Source organism: Pan paniscus, chromosome Y (genome assembly GCF_029289425.2).
Source record: "Pan paniscus chromosome Y, NHGRI_mPanPan1-v2.0_pri, whole genome shotgun sequence".
Classification (NCBI taxonomy): Eukaryota; Metazoa; Chordata; class Mammalia; order Primates; family Hominidae; genus Pan; species Pan paniscus.
This window is the reverse complement of record NC_073273.2, coordinates 25,197,353-25,204,887: the sequence shown is the minus strand read 5'-3', so window position 1 is coordinate 25,204,887 and position 7,535 is coordinate 25,197,353. Positions and strand designations below refer to the sequence as shown.

The 7,535-nt window shown below is 54.9% G+C and overlaps 1 non-coding gene across 1 annotated transcript; it reads left to right on the top strand.

Moving 5' to 3' along the window:
• The first annotated feature begins 4,668 nt into the window (after positions 1-4,668).
• On the top strand, positions 4,669-4,820 carry LOC129395800 (5.8S ribosomal RNA). Its single transcript, XR_008623013.1, has one exon. It is a non-coding gene; the product is annotated as a 5.8S ribosomal RNA (ribosomal RNA).
• Positions 4,821-7,535: the final 2,715 nt, after the last annotated feature.

The window sequence follows — 7,535 nt, the reverse complement described above, 5'->3', positions numbered from 1 at the left end:
CTGGTGGGTGCGCGCCGGCTGTGTGAGCGATCGCGGTGGGCTTGGGCAGGCGACGCGTGCGCCGGCCGGCCGCCGAGGGGCTACCGTTCTGCCTCCGACAGGTTGTGTGTGGGTTTACTTGGAGGTGCTTTGCCTGGGAGAAAGGAGGCGGGTGGACGGGGGGCTGGGGGGCCCTTGCGGGATTGCGCGCACGCGCATTGGCCAGGACCCCCGCCCAGACCGCGAAGGCTGAAGGTTCCCACACGCAGAATTTACCTGGTATGCAGGCCCCCTCCCTTCCCCAGGCGTCCCTGAGCACCTCTGCGGGCCTGACGAGGGGCGACTGGGGGTAGGGAGTGTGACCCACCCTCAGTGAGAAAGCCTTCTGTAGCGATCTGAGAGGTGTGCATTTGGGGTACGGGATCCCCCGGCCTGCCGCCTCTCTCTGCGTTATGGTAGCGCTGCCATAGCGACTCGCTTGCAGAGAACCCTCCTCGGCTTCCCCCTCGACGGGGTGAGGGGGGGAGATGGAGGGTTCCACCGGCCTCCGCGGTGGGGACCGAGGGCGGCTCGTCGCCTACTGTGTAGCCCCCACCTCCCCCTTTCCAGACGGGGGAGGATCCCGCCGGTCGGTGCCGGCGTCCCAGCGGTTGGGAGGCTGCGCAAGCAGTGGCTGTGCCTGGCATTCCGTCCGGCGCATGACCCGCTCCACTGTGAGCCGGCTCTCCGCCCGCTCCCCTGGGGAGCAGCGACCAGTGCGGATGACCGTGTTTGCGTGGTACGGGGTTGGGCCACCTGGCCCTAGGAAGCATCCCAAGTGGGGGCCACGCCGGTCTCCCGGAGCTTGACCGGGTCGGAGGATGGACGAGAAATGAGCAACGTGGCCCTGGCGTTGGGTTTGTGGCTGAGGTCGCTTTGGGGTCCCGATGGCGGGAACCAGGGCTCGTGAGGCGGGTCTCGGTGGGTGCCGAGGGCCATCTGGCGTCCTAGGCGGAGTGCCGAGGGACCTCCCTCGTGTCTGTGGCGGTGGGATCCCATGGCCGCGTTTTCCTGGTGGCCCGGCCATGCCTGAGGTTTCTCCCCGAGCCGCCCCTCTGTGGGCTCCTGGGTGACCTTGCCCTCGCGGTCCCTGGTCTTTCCTGTCTGTGCCCCCCACCCCACCTGCGGATCCTCTCTCCCTGAGCGGCTCACCCGCTTAGGCTGTGGTTGCCCCGTCTGGGACCAAACCCGGCTCCGCCTTGTGGGGCGCTGCCGGGGGCCACTGGTTGGCCCTTTGTTCGTGTCCCCGGGTGCGCGCCTTCGGGACCAGGTCGGCGGCTCCCCGCGTGGGTCTGGTGGGCGCCCGGAGGGTTTGGAGTCGGCCTGCGCCGCGTGCAGGAAAGAGGGTTCCGGGGGCTGGCCGTGACGGCGGCGGCGATGGGGGAGCCGCGGGCCCGCCGAAGGCCAGTCGACCGCTCCTGGTACCGCGCAGGGTCGCCTTCGTGCTCGGAGGCCGCTGGTGGTGAGACCCTGGGCACTACAGTCCGCCTCTGGTTCGCTGCCCAAACATCGGGGCCGCCCCGTGCCCGCCGTGCACGAGCGGCTGCTGGTTCCTCACAGCTGCCACGCACGGGTTGGGCGGTCTGCCTCCTCGCACGTTGGTGCGAAGGGTTGGGAGTGGTGAGCAGGTCGGGGATGTGTCATGTGGGTGTATGGGATGTCCGGTTCGCCGCGCCACCGCCCCCCTCCCACCGCCCCGCCTTGCTTCCCTCCCTCCCACATACCCCGTTGCCTGCCCTGCCATGCCCATCCTCATGACCTGGACTCCGGGCTCATCCTCGTGAGGCCCGGAGGCCGCTTTCTACTTACATGGTTGATCCTACCAGCACCATATGCTTGTCTCAAAGATTAAGCCATACATGTCTAAGTAGGCAGGGCCGGTCCGTGAAACTGTGAATGGCTCATTAAATCAGTTATGGTTCTTTTGGTCACTCGCTCCTCTCCTAATTGGAAAACTGTGGTAATTCTAAAGCTAATACATGCCAAAGGGCGCTGACCTCCTTCGCGGGGAAGATGCGTGTATTTATCAGATCAAAACCAACCCAGTCAGCCCCTCTCCAGCCCCGGCCGGAGGGTCAGGTGCCACCAGCTTTTGTGACTCTAGATAACCTCAGGCCAATGGCATGCCCCCAGTGGCAGCGACGACCCATTCGAAAATCTGCCTTATCAACTTTCGATGGTAGTTGCTGTGCCTACCACAGTGACCATGGGTGATGGGGAATCAGAGTTCGACTCTGAAGAGGGAGCCTGAGAAACAGCTACCACATTCAAGGAAGGCAGCAGGTGCAAAAATTACCCACTCCCGACCCGGGGAGGTAGTGACGAAAAATAACAATACAGGACTCTTTCGAGGCCCTGTAATTGAAATGAGTCTACTTTAAATCCTTTAGGAGGATCCATTGGAGGGCAAGTCTGGAGCCAGCAGCCACAGTAATTCCAGCTCCAATAGCATATATTAAAGTTGTTTAAAAGCCCGTAGTTAGATCTTGGGAGTGGGCGGGCAGGCTAGCCATGGCCCGTCCCCGCCCCTTGCCTCTCAGCACCCCCTCGATGCTCTTAGCTGAGTGTCCCGTGGCCCAAAGCGTTTACTTTGAAAAAGTTAGAGTGTTCAAAGCAGGCCCGAGCCACCTAGATATCTCAGCTAGGAAAGATGGAATAGAACCTCGGTTCTTTTTTGTTGGTTTTCAGGACTGAGGCCATGATTAAGAGGGACGGCTGGGGGCATTCGTATTGTGCCACTAGAGGTGAAATTCTTGGACTGGTGCAGTTCTGACAAGAGCCAAAGCATTTGCCAAGAATGTTTTCATTAACCAAGAACGAAAGTCGGAGTTCCAAAGACGATCAGATACCGTCGTAGTTCCGACCATAAACAATGCTGACTGGTGATGCCGCGGCGTTATTTCCATGACCCGCTGGGCAGCTTCCCAGAAACCAAAGTCTTTGGATTTTTGGGTTCCCAGGTGAGTATGGTTGCAAAGCTGAAACTTAAAGGAATTGGTGGAAGGGCACCACAAGGAGTGGAGCCTGCAGCTTAATTTGACTCAACATGGGAAACCTCACCCGGCCTGGACATGGACAGGATTGACAGATTGATAGGTCTTTCTTGATTCCATGGGTGGTGGTGCATGGCCTTAGTTGGTGGAGTGATTTGTCTGGTTAATTCTGATAATGAAGGAGACTCTGGCATGCTAACTAGTTACACGACCCCCAAGCGGTCAGCATCCCCCAACTTCTTAGAGGGATAAGTGGCATTTAGCCACCCGAGATTGAGAAATAACAGGTCTGTGATGCCCTTAGATGTCCGGGGCTGCACGCGTGCTGCACTGACTGGCTCAGCGTGTGCCTACCGTATGTGGCAGACGCGGGTAACCTGTTGAACACCATTGGTGATGGTGATCGGGGATTGCAATTATTCCCCATGAATGACGAATTCCCAGTAAGTGCAGGTCATAGACTTGCGTGAAGTCCCTACCCTTTGTACACACTGCCAGTCACTACTACTGATTGGATGGTTCAGTGAGGCCCTTGGATCGGCCCCGCCAGGTCAGCCCACTGCCCTGGTGGAGCACTGAGAAGACAGTCGAACTTGACTATCTAGAGGAAGTAAAAGTCATAACAAAATTTCCATAGTTGAACATGTCGAGGGATCATTAACGGAGAAGAGCAAAGCTGCAGAGGCGCCACTGCGTCCTTCCTTCTTGGCTGACTGTGTTCCCCATGTGGCATGTGTGCTGGCGGGAGGGAGAGAGAGGGTAGACAGAGACACACGTGCTGGGATGAAACTGTGTGTGCGTGTCGGGGGGCAGGCTGGATGGCTCACCGGCCTGGTGAGCAGCGGGGAACTGTCCCCTGCCGTGGCCCCTACGTGTGTGTCGGCGGGCGCGGGGGTGGTTCTCGGCATCACGACGAGTTGTGGGTCTCTGTGTCCTCCCTGCCGGGGCTGTCATCCCTCCCTGTCCTGCCGGCTCAGCCCCATCCCACCTGCTCCCGTTGGGGCCGGCCGGGTTCGCATCGCTGCCACTGCCACCATCATTGCCTCTGCCACACCGCGCCACCTGGCCCGACCTGGCCCACTGGCTCTCCCCAGCCTTCCCACTAGGGCTTCTTGAGGGTAGGGGGCTGGACGCCAGCCCTCCACTCCTCATCCGCCTCCACCATCCAGGTACCCAGCACTTTCTAGTGCGGAGGTTTAAGGACCCCTTGGGGGGGGGGTCACCTGTCCACCCGTGGGTTGGGTGCTGTGGGCCCACGGGGGAGTCCGTTTGGGAGGGGTCTGCCCCTCCCTCACCTCCACTGCTGACTCCGTCTCCCCAGCTGCCGGGGCCGTGCTGCACTTGCGTGTCACTGCTGATGCCGGTGGGGGCTGTACCCAGTGGCCATCGTGCTGTCGCATGTGTGCCACGCATGTGGCGTATGCCCTGTGCTGTGGGGGCAGGAACCCCCGGGAGCCTGTGGGGTGGTGGCAGCATTTGTCCCTCTCACTCCCGTGGACGGCACCACCTCCCCGTGTTGTGAAACCTTCCAACCCCTCTCTGGAGTCTCGTCCCATTGCTGTCTGACTGGCCGGCCTGAGGTAACCCCTCTGGGGGACGTGCTGTGCCAGGAGGGCCTCCCATTGTTGGGAGCGCCCTTGCCAAATCGACCTTGTATGACTTTTAGCGGTGGATCACTTGGCTCCTGCGTTGATGAAGAATGCAGCTAGCTGTGAGAATTAATGTGAATTGCAGGACACATTGATCATCGACACTTCGAACGCACTTGCGGCCCGGGTTCCTCCCAGGGCTATGCCTGTCTGAGCTTTGCTTGCCAATCATTAGCCCCTGGGGGTGCCTCCGGGCTCCTTGGGGTGCACAGCTGGGGGTTCCATGGCAGGGCCCGTGGGGACCTCCATCCCCCCAAGTGCAGACCCGGCGACATCTGCCCTCCTCTCCTGCCATGCCTGCCCCTTCCCCCCCACCCCCACTGCAGGCCCTGTGTGGTCACGCGTTGGGTGGCGTGGGGGAAGAGGGGCTCCTGGCTGTGAGGAAGAGAGAGAGGTTGGAGCCATCACCTGCAAAAACACAGAGGGAAGAGAGACCGCTGGTGTTGAGTTCCTGTGGCCACCACCGCGGTCCTGTTTCTTCCCTCAGGGGCTCCCTCGTGCCTCACACAGCTCGTGGTGCAGGGTTTGTTGGTGCTGGTGGAATGGATGGTCCTGTGCGATCATTGTCGTTGCGCATCATCGGTGGTGGAGGTTTGTTGGGCGGGGAGGATGGCAAGTAGGAAGGGTCCACTGGGGAGACGGTGGGGGAGCATGTCCCAGTTGCCTTAATTTGCTGCCCACCCCTGGTGGCAGCCCGGCGACCGGCCGACCGCCGCTCCAGCGCCCCTCCTCCCCATCACCCCTCCCAGGCACCATCCTCTTCTCCTGCCTGCCCCCCACCTGCCTGGCTTGTGACGTGGTGTGTCCGGGGCCAGAAGCCCACCAAGCGGCCCATCTGGCAGCGCTCATGGCCATGGTCCTGGGGTTCATTTGCCCCTGGTGGTGATCCCCTGGATGCTACAGTGTCATACGCCATCAGGTGCCCACCTCCTGCTCTTGGCTGCGCGGTGCCTGGCACCCCGTCCAGAGCTTTGATGTCAGGGCGGGTTGGTGCTGCCACATCCTCGGACCTGTCCCCCACCTACATTTAGTACGTAGGCAATCCCATGTAACTTATCAAAGCTAGCAAGTCCCTAGACTTGGTGCAGCCACTGTAGGGTTGGCCTCCCAGTAGCATCATTAACATCAATTGTAATTGGTAGGCAATCACGTAGTTTCACATTTCATTACCTGAGTTATACAAATGTGTAAAAAAATACAGTTTTAATAAAAGGGAGTAAAGGATAATAAGAGTAATATTCACAATCTCTAGTTGGAAGACGTAGTGTTTTCTCACAAATGATGCATTCCTGGAGCAAGGTCATTTTGTGTTTGGTTTGTTAAATATCTATTTCCATTTTGACAAACCACTGGAAAATCCCAGCTTCACAAGAACTCTCCATGAGAATGATCACACAAAAGAACACCCATAACACAAAATCAAAACAAGGGTGGTCCAGGATTCACATTAAAGACTCATTACCAAATTTTCTTAGAAGAGGTAAAGAACACAAAGTTACTTTTATGTGACGGAAAACAGAGAGAAAGAGTAAATAGAAAAATAAATGTTATGCAACAACAGTGAAAACCAAGCTATGGAAAAAAATGAATGGAATTGTTTTGTTTGGTATTGATTTCCTATCCTGATATCAGAAAGTACAGGAAAGAACAAAGCAAATTTTTTTGAGACAAATAGAACATAAAACAGATGAATGTTAAAGACTATTTTACAGTGCTAACAAAACTATCTGTGACTTGTTTTTTCCCTTTAAAAATTCGAGTTTGCACAATTACATTTATATAAATTATTGAAATAAAATTGTAAAGATGGAGAACAGACTATGGGGTTGCCAAGGGGAAGGGGTGGAGGAAAACGTGTCAGAGTGTCAGCAAAGATTGCAAGTTGGAGCCTTGTGGTGAGGCTACGGTTCTGTATCTTGACTGTGGAAGTGGTAGTTACAGAGATCTACACCACATAAAAATGCACAGAACACACGCACACACATACACACATACAAAAATGAATGCATACAAAACGGTTGCGATCTGAGTAAGCTTTCTGAATTGTACCTATGTCAGTTTCCAGGTTTTGATAATGCTCTATGGCTACGCGAGATGCCACCACTGGAATTAGTGAAGAGTACCTAAGACATCCCTGGACATTTTACAACTTCCTGTGAATCTATAATTATTTCAAAAGAAACTTGAAAGTCATAGCAGACTTTCACTTCAAAGAGGAAAAAAACTGAAGATTAATGGAATTGTTGAAGAACATCAAATACTCAATAATCTGTATGAGAGCTGTATTCTGTCCATTCACAGCACAGCTGTCATTTAGCCTTTTCCTGACGTGCCCTGGAGGACTTGAGCTCCTCTTGGATTGCCAAGGCCAATAGTGTTTATTTGTTACTAAATTTGTACTGGACTACCAAAAAATGAAAAGTGATTGAATGATCATTTATAATAACAACAAGTAATTTTACTTATAAAGAGACAATAATGGTAACAGATTTAAATCTTTAGGGTAAAGAATAGGATCTTTGTAAGACAATATTGGCAAAATTTAAAGAGAAAATTAAGGAATCAGAAACATAAGTAGTTCAGTATTGTGAAAAAATTCTTGATCTGAGAAGCAAAAGAACAGTATTTCTGTTTTGCGTTTCTCTCCAAACCTGATGAATCACCTTAGGTGTGTTTTGCTTCTGCGCCAAAGCTGCTGAATCACCTTAGACAATGCATGCCCTTTCCTTGAATATGTTTTCTTTTCTGCAAAATAAAGTGAGATAGATCATCTCCAAGGTCCCCCAAATATTCACATTTTCACCTCCACATGAACTTCAGTTGAATTCCTAATTTCAGTGTGGATAATACATGTGTGCTGCACCACAAGCAGTAT